Source organism: Phaseolus vulgaris, chromosome 4 (assembly GCF_051622355.1).
Source record: "Phaseolus vulgaris cultivar YP4 chromosome 4, ASM5162235v1, whole genome shotgun sequence".
In the NCBI taxonomy this organism is placed as follows: Eukaryota; Viridiplantae; Streptophyta; class Magnoliopsida; order Fabales; family Fabaceae; genus Phaseolus; species Phaseolus vulgaris.
In genome coordinates, this window is record NC_143501.1 from 14,447,834 (window position 1) to 14,466,198 (window position 18,365).

General features: G+C 36.6%; 1 long non-coding RNA gene across 1 annotated transcript; it reads right to left on the bottom strand.

Annotated features, from left to right (window-relative positions):
- Positions 1–16,509: 16,509 nt before the first annotated feature.
- On the bottom strand, positions 16,510–18,014 carry LOC137836431 (uncharacterized). Its single transcript, XR_011085267.2, has 2 exons — positions 16,961–18,014; positions 16,510–16,818 (listed from the first exon to the last, which is right to left on the bottom strand). It is a non-coding gene; the product is annotated as an uncharacterized LOC137836431 (long non-coding RNA).
- Positions 18,015–18,365: the final 351 nt, after the last annotated feature.

Below are 18,365 nucleotides of genomic sequence, written 5' to 3' on the forward strand. Positions count from 1 at the left end.
TGTTTTCTACCCTTGTTTAGTTTCTTGTAATTCTACATATTACATTCTGTATAATTGTTGTAAAATATGTTGAACCAAGTGGTGTTCAATGTTTTGAAGAATCGAAATCCTTTGAAGGATGTTGAAGTCTCTGCTCTGCTTGATGTTGCTGTGCTGGTTTAAGCTTTGTTCTGGGGTAGTTTATATGTTGTAATCTACCCTTTGATTAAATCTCAAGCAATTAACTTCTCAATCTTTGTAAAAGTACCAAAACAACCGATTGATTCGAGGAAACAACCGATTGTTTGTTTTGGAATCATAACAGAAAAACTGTTTTGTGTTTGACTGAGCTTTAAATGCTTTAACTGTATACGCTCCAGTCATTAAATGTTTTGACCAATCTTTTAATGCAATTTAAGAGTTTTTTAAGATTTGATAACAAACTACATCTTTGAATATATTAAGAAAAACAGATTTGAGAATAGAGAAATCTTTTGAAAAAGTTTTTCTAAAGAGTTTTTCAAAGAGCTGAAATTGCTAAGAGTTTGTGATTGATCAAGGTGTTGGAATAGGATTCTACTTGTATTGATTTCAGATATTCATCTGTAACAAGTGTAATCTTTGTACTCTGTTGAACAATTTCGTTTCTGTGTTTGCTGAGATTGGCTGTGTGTTCTTGGGGTGTTCAAGATCAGCAATCTTAGTGTTGGCCAAGGAGAGTGTGTTTCTTGAGGTGTTCAAGGCCATTCTCTAGGTTGTTGTGTAAGTGATCAATGTGTGGTTGCTTAGTGGATATCCTCAGGGTTTCTGAGAAGACTGGATGTAGCTCTGGTTTGGAGTGAACCAGTATAAACAACTGTGTACAATCTCTCTATCTCTAACTCTTTAAATTCAGTTTATTTGTTATTTGCTGGTATAAACAACCGATTGTTTCTACGAAACAACCGATTATTTCTACGAAACAACCGATTGTTTCTACGAAACAACCGATTGTTTTTCTGGTACTACAACTTTTGCTTGCTGTTTTGGCTAACTGAATTGCTGAATCAATTGGTTTCTAAGATAAATTCATTCTAGTTTTTGAAAAGTTTGCGAAAACCCTTTCAAACTATTCACCCCCCTCTAGTTTAAAGCCATCTTTTTCTAACAATTGGCATCAGGAGCTTGGTTCTTGAAAGTCTTTCAAGTTGATCCTAAAAATCTTTTTAAATGGCTGATAGACTACCGTTTGGGGAAGGTGCTTCAATTAACAGACCACCTTTGTTCTGTGGTTTGAACTACCAGTTTTGGAAAGTAAGAATGAAAATATTTATGGAATCTCTTGACAAAGGAATTTGGGATGCAATTGAAAATGGCCCTTTTATCCCAAAGTTTGAAAAAGATGGATCTGTCATTGAGAAGCCATGGTCTCAATGGACTGATGCAGAAAGTAAAAAGGCCAAATTCGATTGCATTGCCAAAAATATTATAACCTCTACTTTAAATTCTGATGAGTTTTTCAGGGTCTCACAATGCAAATCATCAAAAGAAATGTGGGACACTTTGGAAGTCACTCATGAAGGAACAAATGAGGTGAAAAGAGCTAGAAAGCATGCTCTCATCCAAGAGTATGAGATGTTTAGAATGCTTAAAGGAGAAACAATAGCAGAGGTGCAGAAAAGGTTTACACACATCATCAATCACCTAATGAGCCTAGACAAGACGTTTGACAAAGAAGAGCTGAACATCAAGATCTTGAAATGTCTTGATAGAGCATGGCAACCAAAGGTAACTGCTATTTCCGAATCTAAAGATCTAACATCATTAAGTGTTGCTTCTTTGTTTGGAAAGCTTAGGGAACATGAGCTAGAGATTAATAGACTCAATGTTCAAGAGAGTGAAGATAAGCACACAAGAAGCATAGCCTTGAAAGCATCCAAGCACAAGGGAAAGCAAAATTCAAGTGATGAGGAAAATCTTAGCTTGCTGTCAAGAAAGTTCAGCAAATTCCTAAAGAGAAACCGCAAGAAAGACAACAACAAGGATAGGTATGGAAACAAGAAACCCAATGAATTTAATTCAAATAACTATACTTGTTTTGGTTGTGGTGAGCAAGGTCATATAAAGGCAGATTGTCCTAACAAGAGCAAAGAGAAAAAGACTAGTTACAAGGAGAAGAAAGGCAAGACAAAAAGAGCCTACATAGCTTGGGATGAAAATGAGGTGTCATCATCAAGTGAAGATGAAAAAGCAAACATATGTTTGGTAGCTGAAAATGATGATGAATCTTGCAGCTCAAGTGAGGTAAGTTCATGTGCTTCCTTAAATGAACAAAATTATAGTGAATTGCTTGAAGCTTTTCAAGAAACACATGATGAAGCTAATAGATTGGTTCTTTCAAACAACCGATTGAAAGATCTTAACAGTGGGCTTGAAAAGAAAGTTAAATCACTTGAAGAGGATTTGAGAAAAGCAAAAAGTGATTTTGAAAAATTGGAAAATCATTTCAAAAATGCCTCTTGCAAGTGTGATACTCTCATTTGCACAAATTGTGAAAATCTTGAGAAAAAGGTTCACTATCTTGTTGAAACTGTGGACAAGCTTTCAAAGGGGAAATCAAACTTTGAGAATGTCTTGGCATCTCAAAGCTGTGTTTTTGGAAAGGCTGGTTTAGACTTCAACCCACAGAACAAGCAAGATAGGTTTTCAAAAAGTTTTTTAAGAAAATCTGAAAAACAACCGATTGTTAAGACGAAACAACCGGTTGTTACATGCTTTTACTGCATGAAGAAAGGCCACTCTTTTAGATTCTGTAAAATTAGAAAATATTATGTTCCTAAAGGTTTTATGAAATGGATTCCTAAGGGATGTGATGTTTCTAACTGCAAAGAAAAGTCAAACGGACCCAAATTTGTAAGGGGACCAAATCTTGCTACTTGAAATTGTTTATGCAGGAAAAATAAAGAGGAAAAGAAGAACTGAGCCATCTGATCAAGCTGTTGAAGAAAAAGGCAGTCATTGAAGCTGAATCAATGCTATGCAAAAGATCTAAACAGTGAAAAGGAGTTTTCTTGATCAACAAGCAATTGGCTCATTGAAGAATCAACATAAGGATAAGACTTTCCTTTATTTGTTCTCAATTTCTGTTTCAAAGTTCTTTCTTGTGATAAATTTTCTTTTAATCAATGTCATCTGTTTTTAAACTGCTTTTGCTTATGGTTAAAATTTCAAAATCAAGTTTTTAACTGCTGCAGAAAAACAACCGATTGTTTCTTCGAAACAACCGATTGTTTTGAGACTGACAGCACTATGAAGAAATTGATTTAATTGCTATTTTGAATTTCTATCCGTTGCAGATCAATTTAAAAGAGAGAATCTTGGTCAAATGATCTGTGTTGAAAGCTGATTATGATCAGAAAGAAGTTACAAAAGTAAAAAAGGAATATATTCCAAAATCTTGGAAATTCAAGAGCCTTAATGACTAGTCAAAGATCACATGTGAAGACCATGTGATTTTCAGCTTTTTCTGACATTTTCTGTGCAGAACAGAGTCAAGTCCTCTCTCTCTGAAAATTAGGTAACAATTGAATGAAATTAAATTCAAATTGATTCTCTTACTGCTATAAAATCAGGTGCAGATCTCTTCCACAAGAACAACCAATTGCAACATCTCTTGCAATATCTCTTGCACCATCTCTTGCAAAAATCTGTGAAGTGTGCTCTCCTCTTTTTTCGTCTCTGCTGTCATGGAATCAATCCCTCCCACCTCCAAGAGAGTCAAAACCAGGGTTGTAAGGTCTGGAGGAAGGCTGGAAGGCTGGTTTTATGGAGACAATGATCTCATTGAGAAGTATAGATACGAGAAAAATATCAAGAAGATAAACAACCCCAAGGTTGTATGCTTTAATTGGCTGAAAAGTCAAAATCTTGATAATGTAAGAAGGCTGCTCAAGGATCAATCTCTCAGAAAGTTCCTAGAGATGAAGGGAAACATTTATCCAGATTTGGTAAGGGTGTTCTACACAAACTTGAAGTTTGAGGGAAACAATCTAGTTTCTCATGTGAAAGGTGTGGAAATGGAGATAACTCATGAAGTTTGGACTGCTGTTGCTGGACTTAAGTTTTCTGGTTGAGAATCAACAAGGGAAATCTTGGTGTGGTGGAGGATTTTAATAAAATCCAGTTCTACAAAAGTTGCTTGAAGAATCAACATACTCAAGTTAGTACATGCTCAGTTGGAGGTTTGAAGCTTGATGAGAGGTTGCTTGCTCTCATTGTAACTTGGATTCTAACTCCAAGGGGGAGTAATCACTCTGTGCTAACTGAAGAAGATCTGGTTTATATCTTCTGCATCACCAAGAAAATCAAGATCAATTGGATTCATATAATCAAAGAACACATGCAAAAAGCCATGAGGTTAGGTGATTATCATTATCCCTATGCTGTTTTAATATCTAAGTTTCTACTCTTTTTTGAAGTTAATCTTGAAGATGAAACTTCTGAGCTGGTCAAGTCAACTCAAGAGTTGAACAATGGATCACTCAGCAAGATGGGCTTTACAAAAGTAGGTGGAAAATGGATAAGCAAGGATGGTGATCATGGTGCCTCATCTAGTGGTGCTGCTAATCATGAACAAGATGAACCTGCTGATATGGATGTTCAACTTGAAGATCCAACTGAAAATTTTCAAGATGCAGGACCTAGTGTTGCTGATGGACATCAAGGAGAAAGAATGCCAACCATGTCGTCTTTTGAAAGACTCATGGTGAATAGGCTTGATAGCTTTGCTGAAAATCAAAGAAGCCTCCATGATCTTTGTGTTAGTAATTTTCAAAGGATTGACACCAGGTTTGACAACATGGATGCAAGGTTTATGACTCTGGATGAACAGATTGAAGCTGTCCAGAATCAAATCTTTGATCTTCAGTTTGCTGATGAAGAAGAATGAAGGAAAAACAACCGATTGGTCATCGAAACAATCGATTGTTTTTGGTTGTTCTTTTCTGGTTTTAAAATTTCTTTCCTTCTGCTGTTGCTGTTTTATTCTGATGTAATGAAAACAATATCTTGTTTTATCTATTATCTTTGTCTATTTGTGAAGACAAATAGGGGGAGATATATGCTGTGTTTCTAGTTTGTTTTAAGTTTCTGTTTTTCAGTTGATAAAACAGTTTGGAATATGTAATATATCTCTGATATTAGATGTTTTCAGATTTAAACTGTTTATCTGTATGCTAACAGAATATCAGAAGTTCAATGTATTGCTCAAAGTTCTATTGCAGGAACTGCTTCAGATTTAATCAGGTACAACACAAGCATCAGGGATTTGTCTTCATCAAATAGGGGGAGATTGTTGAACCAAGTGGTGTTCAATGTTTTGAAGAATCCAAATCCTTTGAAGGATGTTGAAGCCTCTGCTCTGCTTGATGTTGCTGTGCTGGTTTAAGCTTTGTTCTAGGGTAGTTTATATGTTGTAATCCACCCTTTGATTAAATCTCAAGCAATTAGCATCTCAATCTTTATGAAAGTAAAATGTTTTTCAAACTAAGTTGAAACAACCGATTGTTTTGTCGAAACAACCGATTGTTTATACTTAGGTGTTTTGAGAAAGATTGAAAACTGTTTTTGAAAGGTTGAAACTGTTAAGTACCAAAACAACCGATTGATTCGAGGAAACAACCGATTGTTTGTTTTGGAATCATAACAGAAAAACTGTTTTGTGTTTGACTGAGCTTTAAATGCTTTAACTGTATACGCTTCAGTCATTAAATGCTTTGACCAATCTTTTAATGCAATTTAAGAGTTTATTAAGATTTGATAACAAACTACATCTTTGAATATATTAAGAAAAACAGATTTGAGAATAGAGAAATCTTTTGAAATTTTTTCTAAAGAGTTTTTCAAAGAGCTGAAATTGCTAAGAGTTTGTGATTGATCAAGGTGCTGGAATAGGATTCTACTTGTATTGATTTCAGATATTCATCTGTAACAAGTGTAATCTTTGTACTCTGTTGAACAATTTCGTTTCTGTGTTTGCTGAGATTGGCTGTGTGTTCTTGAGGTGTTCAAGATCAACAATCTTAGTGTTGGCCAAGGAGAGTGTGTTTCTTGAGGTGTTCAAGGCCATTCTCTTGGTTGTTGTGTAAGTGATCAAGGTGTGGTTGCTTAGTGGATATCCTCAAGGTTTCTGAGAAGACTGGATGTAGCTCTGGTTTGGAGTGAACCAGTATAAACAACTGTGTACAATCTCTCTATCTCTAACTCTTTAAATTCAGTTTATTTGTTGTTTGCTGGTATAAACAACCGATTGTTTTTCTGGTACTACAACTTTTGCTTGCTATTTTGGCTAACTGAATTGCTGAATCAATTGGTTTCTAAGATAAATTCATTCTAGTTTTTGAAAAGTTTGCGAAAACCCTTTCAAACTATTCCCCCCCCCCCCTCTAGTTTAAAGCCATCTTTTCTAACAAAATCCTGTAAAGTCAGTGTGATTCTGGCTTGAGGTGTTTGTTGTTTGTGGGATTCAAAGTCACCTCTTTGTGGTGTGTGTTTGTAATCTATGATTGGTTACATAGTGAAATACTCAGTGGTTTGACTGAGGACTGGATGTAGCTGTAGGATTGAGTGAATCAGTATAAACTTGTGTGTAAATCTCTCTATCTCTTCTCTCCATAACTGTTTGTATTTTCTGCTATCATAAACAACCGGTTAAATCGTCATTTTAACCGATTGAATTTCTGATACCAGTTTCTGTTTGACTATTTGATTGGTTTTCTGAATGGCTCTTCTGAGTTGATTGTTAAAGATTCATTCTAAGGAAAATATTTGTGAAAACCTTTTATAAACAATTCACCCCCTCTTATTCAAGCCATCGATCCTAACATTGGTAAGATTATCTGAGTAGGCGCCCTAGGTGTAAATTGATTTTCTGTTGTTAGGTAAGACTACCTAGCTCGGTATCTGTATGACCACCCGAGTTCAGGCGCTCTGCAGTTTAATTTTCTATGTCTAAGTTGTTTTTCTCAAGGCAAGGTAAGACAACCTAACTTGGTATGCGAGCGATCACCCGAGCTAAGCGCCCTACAGATGAGTATTGTGACTAAGTAGTTTAAGTGCATGGTAAGTCGGGCTCGCTCGTTGAGAGAACGATCACCCGAGTTCAAGCACTCTGTGGAATGATTAAGTAATGCCCAGTGGAATTGTCCGATTATGTTTACGATAAATTGGGGTTAACTCGGTGTACGAGTGAGTATTCGAGTTTATATACCCTAAGAGATAAATGAATCATTCTTGGCGTAGGGTAAAACGACCTAGCTTGGTGTCAGTATGACCACCTGAGTATGCGTATAAAAATGATTAGTTAGCGGCATGTAAGACGACCTACCTCAATGTCAATATGACCACTCGAGTATAGGAACTCTATGGGTAAAACTATTGTAAACAAGGTGTTTGACATGGTAAGACGACCTAGTACGATTACCTGAGTATGGGCACTCTGCAATTTAATTTGTTATGGGTTAAGTTGTTTGGTTTTAGGCAAAGTAAGACAACCTAACTCAGTGTAAGAGCGACTACTCGAGTATAGGCGCTTTGCAAGCAGATGGTATGGCTAAGTTATTTTAGTGGATGGTATGTCAGGCTATCTCGGGGAGTGAATGATTAGATGATCAGCCGAGTAGGCGCTCTGCGAGACAAAGCTTGGTGAGATCAAGATATATGGTCCTGGGCAAAGTTCGCGAGATATACCTATGCAAGTCGAGATTGAGTATGGGCTTTTCGTAGCTAGGTATGTGTGTGGCTCGCCAAAAGGTTAGTTCTTTGAGAACCCCATGATTTCTCATGCTCAGTTTGTGCATTGAATTCTTGCTATGTTGGTTACTTTACACTCGAGATGTAGAGATGAGTTGGCTAAAGTGACGAGTTATCTGCACTTACAATTATTTTTATGCATAAGCTGGGTGAGGTTAATAAGTAAGTAACATGCATTGTCTTAAGCTAATCGAGGTATACTAAGTTAAGTAATAAGACATACATTGCTAAAGACATTCACAATCGTCATGCATAAGGTAAAGGTGTTGATAAAAGTAAAGTGCTACATTGTTCAAATGTTAAGAGAGTTAACATGTTCTACACAATTGGAAGTTAGAGCTCTTCATCCCTTAATTGACCATCGACCACAGTTTTACCCGGGCCGAGTTGGGAATAGTGAATCTCGGAGTGAAGCCCTGATGCATGTGTAATATTTGCCTCAAATCCTACAAGGTAGGATTGGGCAACATCCATTTTAAATGCCTCGGTAGCTTCAGCGAGGTCCCCATCCTTTCGGGTCAAGTCTCCCTTTAGTTTCTCGTTTTCAGCTAAGAGTTGGCTCCTTTCTTATACTAAGTGTGCGACCTCAAGAGCCCGACCCTCGACTTCTTAGCTTGGAGTCACTTTGCCTCTTGGAGTAGGTTGCGTGAATTTTGCAGCTCAGTTTGGAGTTGTTCGATTTTATTGCGGAGCTCCAAATTCTCTTGGGCCTGTTGATTCTCCGCTGCCTGCCGAGCCCCATAGCAAACGCTTGGCCCATTTGCTTCATAGCGTCCATATAAAGGTTGGCTTCATCTTGGGCCATGAGTCGGTCTTTCTCATTGTTGGGTAGAAAGTATGTTAGTCATGGGTGGGGATGTCGAAGCTTGGGTCCCATAGGCTTTTCCCCCTTAAGCTTCGTGCCTCGCACTCTTGGACGATGTTGATCTCTTGATGGCCTTCAGAGTGAGCATCGCCAAGGTAGGGAGTTCAGCCATCGGAATGGGAGTGCTCGACAGTGGGAGTGGTCACTCTCTTTCTTTTGAAGACCAACCCGGAGGTGGTCTCCTCATCTTAATCGGTTGGAGTTGGGGCGACGATCACGGAAGCTATGCTTTGTTTGAGGGGTTCATCGGGCAGGGAGGTCGTTGCACTCATCCTCTTTGCCATGACTTCTAGCTCTTTCTTATTTATGCGGGACAACATTCTTTCTGCAATAAAGACAAGTGAATGGTTATAAACAACAAAAAGTAATTCTCACCAAGGGTAGGGAATAAGGAGTACCAGTGTAAGCCTGCAGAGCCCCAGAAGTGTACTTTGTTCAGAAGGAAGGAAGTGTCGAAAATGACCTCTAAGCTCGACAAGAATTTGCACACTTCTAGATCTGGTGGACGCAAATCTTTCAGGCGTCGAGCACTCTGGAACCTTGGCTCGGGAGTCCAATACAAAGGAAACCCATCCAAAAGGATTGGATCTCCTTTGTTAGCTCGGATTTTCAAAAATTTGCCCTTGAAACCCTTATAGGAAGACTGGAAGAGTGTGAGCAAAGCTCTCCTAGGGGCACCATTTAAGGATACCCATAGTTGGCGATCTGATGGTTGTTTGGCCTTAAAGAAATAAAGAAAAACTTCCACAGACGGTGAAAGGCCGAGTTGGGAACAAAGAATGGTGAAAGCACGAACAAATGCCCAGCTATTCGGGTGTAGCTAGGCAACAACTACATTTAGCTCGGTTAACAACTTTTTTTCAAAAATAGATAACGGGAGGCGCAAAAGGACCTTTTTTGAAAATAGTGACATAAAAATAACATAATGGACCAACGGGGTTCGAGGATTCATCACAACATACTGGCTCATCCTCCCTACACGGAGTTATTCTTAGAAATCTATCATGTTCTTTACCGAAATGACAACCACTTTTTCTTAAAGCTACAACACTTTCACGAGAGGTATAGGAGGAAGTTTCATCTAAAAGGATTCGGGGTGCCCAGGGGTACAAGGTTTTGTAATCCATTGTAGATTATTTATAGAATAAGCACAAACACGAAACAGAACCAAGCATTGTTCATACCAAGAAGTATGAGCAATTTAAGAGTTAAATAAGGACACATTTTAAAGCCATACAATACAATCAGCTAGTAAGCAATGATCAGCGGCAGAAAATGATAAATCTAGAAAGAATCCCAGGTTAGGCAATATGAATAATAATATGAATGCTCGATGATGAGCTCAGGCAATATAATCGACAAGATGAATGCTCGATGATGGATAAAGGTAAAGAGAGAATACCTTTTATGATAAGAGATTAAAAGGAAGTGGAAGTGTGGAGAAGAAGCTAAGAGGTATGAAAGGGTTTTGGAGGTTTTAAGAAATGAAACAGTGAAATGAGAATACGTTTTCGAACATTGGCTTATACGAGTAAAGGAATGCCAAGCGGTAATGCTTTCCCATCGTCGATTAGGATGCACGTGTATGCATTAGATTAAGTGTGGTCAGACGTCACCTCAGAAATGTTTCGTGCACCGTGCCACACCTACCCACTAAGAAACCGTCATGTCAGTTTCCAAAGCACTCGAAAACCTCTTCGCTTAGCCAGGCTGAGCTTGAGCCTGGGGGGCTTGTGTATTGGACAGGAGTTCTCGAGTGCTCGGGACATCGGTCTAGGCATGTAGGCATGAGTTTGACCCAGTTTTGTTGGTAAGCTCGATAAACAATAATTAAAATAATAAGTTTTTCCATATATTAATATGAAGTTGTTAGTTAAATATATATTTTAACCTATAGATAAGTGTATGCGTTAATATATATATATATATATATATATATATATATATGGTTGTTAGTTAAATAAATACATACGTAAAGTTGTTAAGTGAGTAGAGAGCACCTGAGAATAAATGTGCACAAGATTTCTTTTTTGTTGTTAGCACCATGAGTAAAGGCGCCCGTAGGCAGAATGTTTTCTGTTACGTATGCTTTCAGTTGAGATTATATTATTGTGAGTGAAAGCTGTTATAAGAGTAGTTATGAAAGCGCCTTGAGACCCCAGGTAAATGTATGTTCTTTTTGAATACTTATCATATTTTCTATGCTCTCACTAACGTGATCGTCGAAGTGTGATCAACAGGTAGAGCCCCCTCTGTCCCAACGGAACCACGTTCCAGTGCAACGAGAAAACGCAGAACGAAATCTAGAGGAGACAGGCTAAAAGCGGAGCTTTTCACCCAAGTCAACCGGCGAGAAAGTCGTCAATCGGCGAGAACAATTAATGATATATAATAATATTAATATTATTTAATAACATTAATAATATTTAATAACATTAATAATATTTGATAATATTTAATAATAATATTTAATATTATTATTTTATATTTAATAATATTAATAATTTATACCTATGTATAAAAGGGGATTCTCCATTATAACTGTTTTTGGTGTACACAAATTTGTTTCTATTTTATCCTTCTATTAATATTGCATTTTGTTATTTTATTTTGGTTATTTTGCATTTTATAATTACTTAAATTTAAAATAAAATAAAAAAAGAGTTAATATAGGAACTGATTGAAAGACGTACATTACATTTATTATTTGAAAAGAATCAGTCAAATTGAACTTTGAATTGAAAAGTGGTCTGGTTCCGTTTGAAAAGAAGGCTTAACATGCACAATTCAGAGGCACCTCACTGAGTCTGCCGTTGTGCTTAACAAGTTAAACTGAGAGTTAAGAATGATTAAATTATTCATCTGAAGAAATAATCAAATAATTAAGAGGTTCTCAGATTACCAAGATGTGCAAGCACTTTTCCCTTCCATGTTCCATAAATTGAGAAACATAACGCAAGAAGGAGAAAAACGAAATGTGTATATAGTTATATTAAGAAAGAAAAAATTTTATCTTCTCCCAAATGCGTATTGTCTCACTAATTACAGAAAGAAAAACGAATTCAGATCGTTGCATTTACCTCTGTTACTACAAAGATGAATTCAGCCTTCACGTTATGAAATAGTTTTGTGTCGTTCCTCTGTAAAATTCGCTTTTGTCACGATTTACTTTGATCAAATGAATCAATTCTTCACCGGATCAATTTTCCTCCAATTTACTTCACTGAAACTTAGCATCACATGTTGTAGATTATAAATCCAACTGTAGATTTCGAACCTAAACAAATGATAGTGCAGGAGGCGGTGATGGTGGACAGTAGAAACGATGACAATGGCGGCGATGACGGACAAGGAAGGGCATGATAGTGAGGGTTAGGTTTAGGGTGCACGAGAGTGAGTGAAGGCGAGAATGTTTCGTGATAGAAGGTTTTATGAACGTGAGGAGAGAGTTTCATGAACATGAGGGGAGGGTTTGTGAAGAGTTTGCAGAGAGAGAGGGAAGAGTCATGTTTGATTTTAAAATCCAATGGAAGGGTTTGTTAACTAATTGCATTCATTTTTTCTAAGAGTCAAAAGGAGGTTTTAAAAAAAATTAGGAATAATCAGGAATGGTGTATGGAAGGAAGGAAAACACGAGATTTTTATTCCGAAGGATAATTGTGACAGTTCAAAATGACACATTCTGAAGAATAATTGTGGCGCTTAGTAAAATGTCGTATTATACGGAAACTTGTGACAATTATTAATAACCGCCATATTAAAACTGCCACTTTATACATGATTTTTTTATAATGATTAAAGAAATAACAAACAAATGCAGGAGTAAGTTGTTTAGATAAATTATTCTTCAAACTCTTACTAGAGAAGAAATTAAGAAAGTAAAATGAAATAAGTTTCTCTCAAAAGTTAAAATTAACTTATCCACCGAATAATTTACAAAAATTTCCCCATTTAGTTATTCCAAGAGTTACCTTTACCTTATAAAAGAAAATTATGTATCTTTTTCAATTTACAGGTCTCAATGCATTTAAGCTCATACCTCAAACTATATTTAACAAATATATATTCCACCCAATATCAAAATCATATTCCACAAACATATTTACACACAAAAACATATTGGCGACGACGTACCTCTTGCGACAAGCGACGGTAATGGCGATCAGAAATTGCACTAAGAAGAGTGAGAGGGGTGAGATGGTTTGCGATGAGGGTGAGAAGAGGGGTTCTTAGTGAGAGTAAGAAGAGGGGTTTTCGATGCGAGTGAGAACATGGGTTTGCGATGAGACTATGAAGGGCTTTCAGTAAGAGTGAGAATGTAAAAGGTTATATTGAGAGTGAAAAGGGTTGCAATGAGAACGAGAATGATTTTGCAGTGAGAACAACTACGGTGAGAATGACTGTGAGTGAGAAGAGAACGATTGCAGTGAGAGAAGAGGAATACGAAATGGGGCAAGGTGCAAGGAATACAAAATGGGGCAAGGTGAGTGAGGGTTTATGAGATGTAATGGGGTGGTGAGAGTAAGGGTTTATAGAATGGGGCAATCAGAGTTAGGGTTTACGAAAGAGGTTCAGTGCTAGAGGAATGTGAAGCTTGACCAATGAGGGTTTACGAAAGAGGTTCATTGACTGAGGAAAGTTAAGGTTTAGTGGGGAATACAAAAAAAAGATTCAAAGAGGTATATTTTCGAAGAGTGAAAGAGGGGAATACGAAAAAAAACTTTAGGAAAGAGGAAGGTTACGGAGGGAACGAAACACGAGAGAGTTTTTATTTCAAAGGATAATTATGAAGGTTCTACATGCCACATTTCGAATGGACATTATGGCGCTTATGAAGTTGTGGTATTATACAACTAATTATGGCAGTTTTTAATAACCGCTACCACATACACGATTTTTGTAGTGAATGTTGTTGAACATTGGCTTTGATGTCTCCAAATCTATGTGGATTGCTTAAAGACTTTGATGATGGGTTTCTGGGTGTGTTTTGGGTAGTTTGAATTTGTAATCCACTCATAGAATTGATTCAAGGTTATTTGATTTTAATCCTTTTGAAAATGATGTGTTTTCAAAGAGAAGCAGAAAAACAACCTGTTGATTTCTCGTTTTAATCGGTTGTTTATCTCTCAACTTGTTTGAAGGGTTTTTAAACTGTTTGACTTTGGTTGACTTTGCTGTCAAACCAATTCAGCCGGTTGTTTCGAAAAATCAACCGACTGTTTTTTGAAAATCCTTAACAAAATTCAGTTTAACTTATTCAATTTGTTTTGTTTGTTTTAAAACTGATTTGGCTTTTGCATTAAATGTTTTTAACAACTGCTTGGAGTGTAAATAAGTGGTTATACGCTCCTGGTTATCATGGATTCAAATTAACACTTTCAAAATAAGTTTTTCCAAGGTTGCTTAATGCTTTTGATTTTTACTAAGAGTGGAATAGGACTGTTGTGTATTCTTTCAATCCAGTCTATGATTGTATCAGGTGTATTCTATTCCCTTCTTCCTTGATACTTGTATTTTTGTACTGGTGTTGTCAAGAAGTGTTGTGTGTTCTTGAAGGGATCAAGATCAACATTCTTGGTGTGGTTTTTTCCAAGGAGTGGTGTGTGTTATTGAGGGGTTCAAGATCATCACTCTTAGTGTGTGTAGCTTGTAATCTAGGGTTGATTACATAGTGAATTCTTAATGGTTTATGAGGATTGGATGTAGCTCAGGGTGTTGAGTGAACCAGTATAAACATTCTGTGTGAATCTCTCTATCCTTACACTCTTTAAACTGCTTTAACTTTGTTTTTATAAAGTGCTGATAAAAACAACCGACTGTTTCGTAAAAACAACCGGTTGATTTTCTGCATCAAGCTTAAAAATAGTTTTATATTTGGCTGGACAGATTTTCCAATGATTAATTCTTCATAGCCTTTCACTCTACCTTCAATACTTGTGAAAATCTTTCAAAAACAATTCACCCCCTCTCTTGTTTAGTCCTATAATTCTAACAGTTGGCATCAAGAGCAAGGTTCTTGAAAGTCATTCAAGTTTCGATCCTAAACCTTTTTTAAATGGCTGAAAAATTACCCTTCGGGGAGGGTGCTTCAATAAATAGGCCACCTCTGTTTTGTGGACTGAATTATCAATTATGGAAGATTAGAATGAAAATCTTTGTTAAATCAATTAATTTGTGAGCGTGTGTATATAAGGTTAAAAGAGTGGGAAGTTGGCTGTGTTATGTGTGCAGGTCTAGGTTCTTATGGATGAGAAGCCAAAATGATGGGAATGTTAAGAAGAGGAAGAAGGAAGGTAGAAGGCAGGGGTTGCGTAAGGAAAGCAGAACCGGAAAGAGGTGGAGGGAGCTGTAGGTGTCAAATCCTTAGTCAAGATGGTGTGTTTATTTTCCAAAGTATCATAATTGATTGAGAATGGATACTTAAAATGAGATGTAATCTATTCAAATATGCTGAAGATTGAAAAGCGATTTCTTAAATACCAGTTATTGCAGATTTTCAAAAAATCATGAGTGCAATGAAATTTATTTTGAACAATTTGAAAGAATTAATTAATTAAAATGGGACACTTCCAACCGTATACAAATGTGTATATGGATTGTGTAAAGTGTGAATGCTGACAACACAATCATTCAGTCTCAAACCAGACGCAACACTGAGAACCACCCATAGATTCAATTAACAGTTGCACTTTGTCCCACCTTCTTGGCACCACCTTCATCTTTATCCTCTGTGTGAGGAAGGGACTGATATATAAGCTTAAGAAGTGGAATGGATGGTGATCTTGAATTTCTTTCATTCACATTCTATATATGGCTTCTGTTGGGTCATGGGTCTGGCCCGATGTTTGGTCATTTATGGGTCGTTTCCCGACCTGTGTATCTAACATTATGAGCGAGCACAAGTCAAGGGATCTCAATCAATCAGACTTAATCATCCTTAATGACTCAATTAAGACATAATCATGACTAAACATCTAATAGACACCACAGGGAGTACTCTCAACTCCTATTTCATATTATACTCATTACATTATATTTATGCTCTTACTGACTTGAACGTCGGAGTGTCATCGCAGGAGGATCCCCCTCTCGTTTCCAGAAGGCCTTGATCATCCAGATCCCGACCGACCTTAAGTTGGATAGAACAGCTTCAAATCTTTAATTTCATCTAGCTTTTGTTTCTGCTAGAGGGTTAATGGCACATAAAGTGCTCGGGAAAAAGTTCATTTGTCTTGGTTTATATAACTATAGCATGCTGGATTATCACTCCCTGACATAGTATTTGGTACATTTTGCATAATATTTAGTTTATTTGTCTTTCTATATTCATCACTTTTTATCACTTTTTTTCAATTTTTTTACTTTGATTGTTAGTTTCCAAAAACTCAAAGTAGCAAATTAATTGAAACAGTGGCGTGCATTGCAGAAAAGTGCGTTCTGTTTTGTTCCTTGAAAAGCAAATTTAGAAAGCAAAAAGACCCACGAAGAGGTTCAGCAAAACAGTTTAGTTAGAAAAATGAAGTTTAGAAGTCTCTAACAGTTCATTTCAATTTTTAGTACAGAACTAGTTCGCTGAAGTAATCAATAATCCGTTGACGAGGATAAATTGGTTTTGTTTTATGCTGGCACAGGTAAAATATATTGTAAAATATCTAAAGCTTCTTCCATTAACAAATACATGTGCCCTTTTTTAAGAAGAATTTCAAGTTAAAGTTGTTAGGTGATGGATCTAATGTCTACCATTCTTAGCCCTCCTTTCGATCAACTTAATGTGATGATCAAAGAAAAGAAAAAAAAAATCGTAGCTAATGTCTCCAAACATTTGTTCAGGGTATAGTATGACAAGTACCTAGGCTAGGTTGGTGGACAACATGAAGTTTAACTAGAAAACAAGTGTATCCCTTTTACAGTTCAACAATTACACAAGCTTTACATACCTAATCTACATTTCAGGTAATGTCAGAAGTAAAAGCTATTTAAAATGCTCACTGCTTCAATGTCACTCCCAACACAGCATGAGGATAAATACAACTTCAACTTCTATGAAAGGAAGTTTAAAAGTATTTACATTCCACAACTCCTTTCGCTTCAACTTCCCTCTCTCATGTAGGAGTCACAATTTCAAACCCTTGTACTTGTTTTCTCTGTATTTCATTGTCCAATGGTACAAACAGACTTTGAAAGACCTATGGAAGAAATAGGGTTGAAACGTACATGCATAACAGGTTACCATCACTTCTGAACGTTTAGTAAATGCCGATTACATAGTGAAATATTTGCAACTGTAATTGAAAAGGAACAAAGATATTTTGGAAAATTATTTAGCACCTGTAGAAGAGGAAGACAAATGGGATTTGCTCCACATCTATTTCTGAACTTGTGCTTCATCTTATTACCTTAGCACTCAGTTTCTGAAAGTGATCAATCTTTCCCCCAGTCTTCGCCTTCTAGATTCTGACAACTCTGGTTGAGCAATGAACATTCCCAAGTTAATCCTTCACTTGGAAATGATTCAAATTGGGGACAATCATCAATTATTAGTTTCTTGAGATGATTATGAGCGTTCTCCTGTGAAATTCTTCTCAGATTTTGGCACCTTCTCAGATGAATTAAACGGATCTTTGGAAAGAAATCTAGCCGAAAGATTGTAAAAGAGTTGCAGCTAGCATCAATAGTCAATTGTTCAAAGAAAATTGTAATGGGTCATGGGAACATTCACAAGTGGGCATGAAACAATTTCCAAGAAACAATTTCCAAGAGTTCAAGCGACGATGTGTCCATGCCGCTAATGATGAGCTTATCACAGTGGCAAATAAATTTTAAATGAAGAAGTTGTTGTGACAAACCTTTCAGCTTGGGACATTGATCCACAAAAAGATGTTGAAGACGTGGAAAAGTAGTTTTACATTCCCATTCCTTCATGTTGTAGAATTCCAACCTTTCCAAGGACGGAAATGAAGAGTTGGTCCCATAAAATTCAGCACCAATGCTCACTATTCCATCAAGTCGTCTAATTTTGAGGGTTTTCAAAGATGACTACAGCCTATCCAACTTGGGAATTCTATACCTCTGTAGTTTTTTATTGACAAACGCTCCAAGTGTTTGGAGGGCTGGAGAATCTCAAGTAGTTCCTTTTCTTTCCTTGGATCATCAGGGATGGGGTTTTTATTCCATTTTAACTTTAACCTTGTTTTATTCTTCAAATCCATGGCTAATGCTTCTGATGAATTCATAATATTCTGCAACTCCTTAATTGATAGGTCTCCATAAGATTGAGTCCTCCTAGTTGTTTATTACTGAATTCGCTATTTTTATGGACAAAAAAGGTACTCCGTACTAGAAGATTCTTTAAATCTTCCAAATCCATTGGCAACTTTGTCCCTTTTGTATTTTTAAATTCCAGACAACTCAATTTGGTGAGTTTATGCAAATTTGATGACAGCTCCTTCATATATCCACAAAAGTTCAACTTGAGTATTAACAAGTTATAGAGCAAACATGTTGAGTCGCGTAGCTTTTGTATCCCAGTTTTCGAAAGTTCTAACGATTGGAGATGTTTAAGATTGCCTATAAAATCTGGGACCTATACATGGTCCAAACAAGAATAGAAAGATATAACATGCAAAAACTTAAACTTGGAGAACACATCATGTATTGAAATCTTGAACTCCCAAGGATAATACACAATGCAAGTTCTCCCAATTTCTGTAATTGAAATAAATGAACACATTCT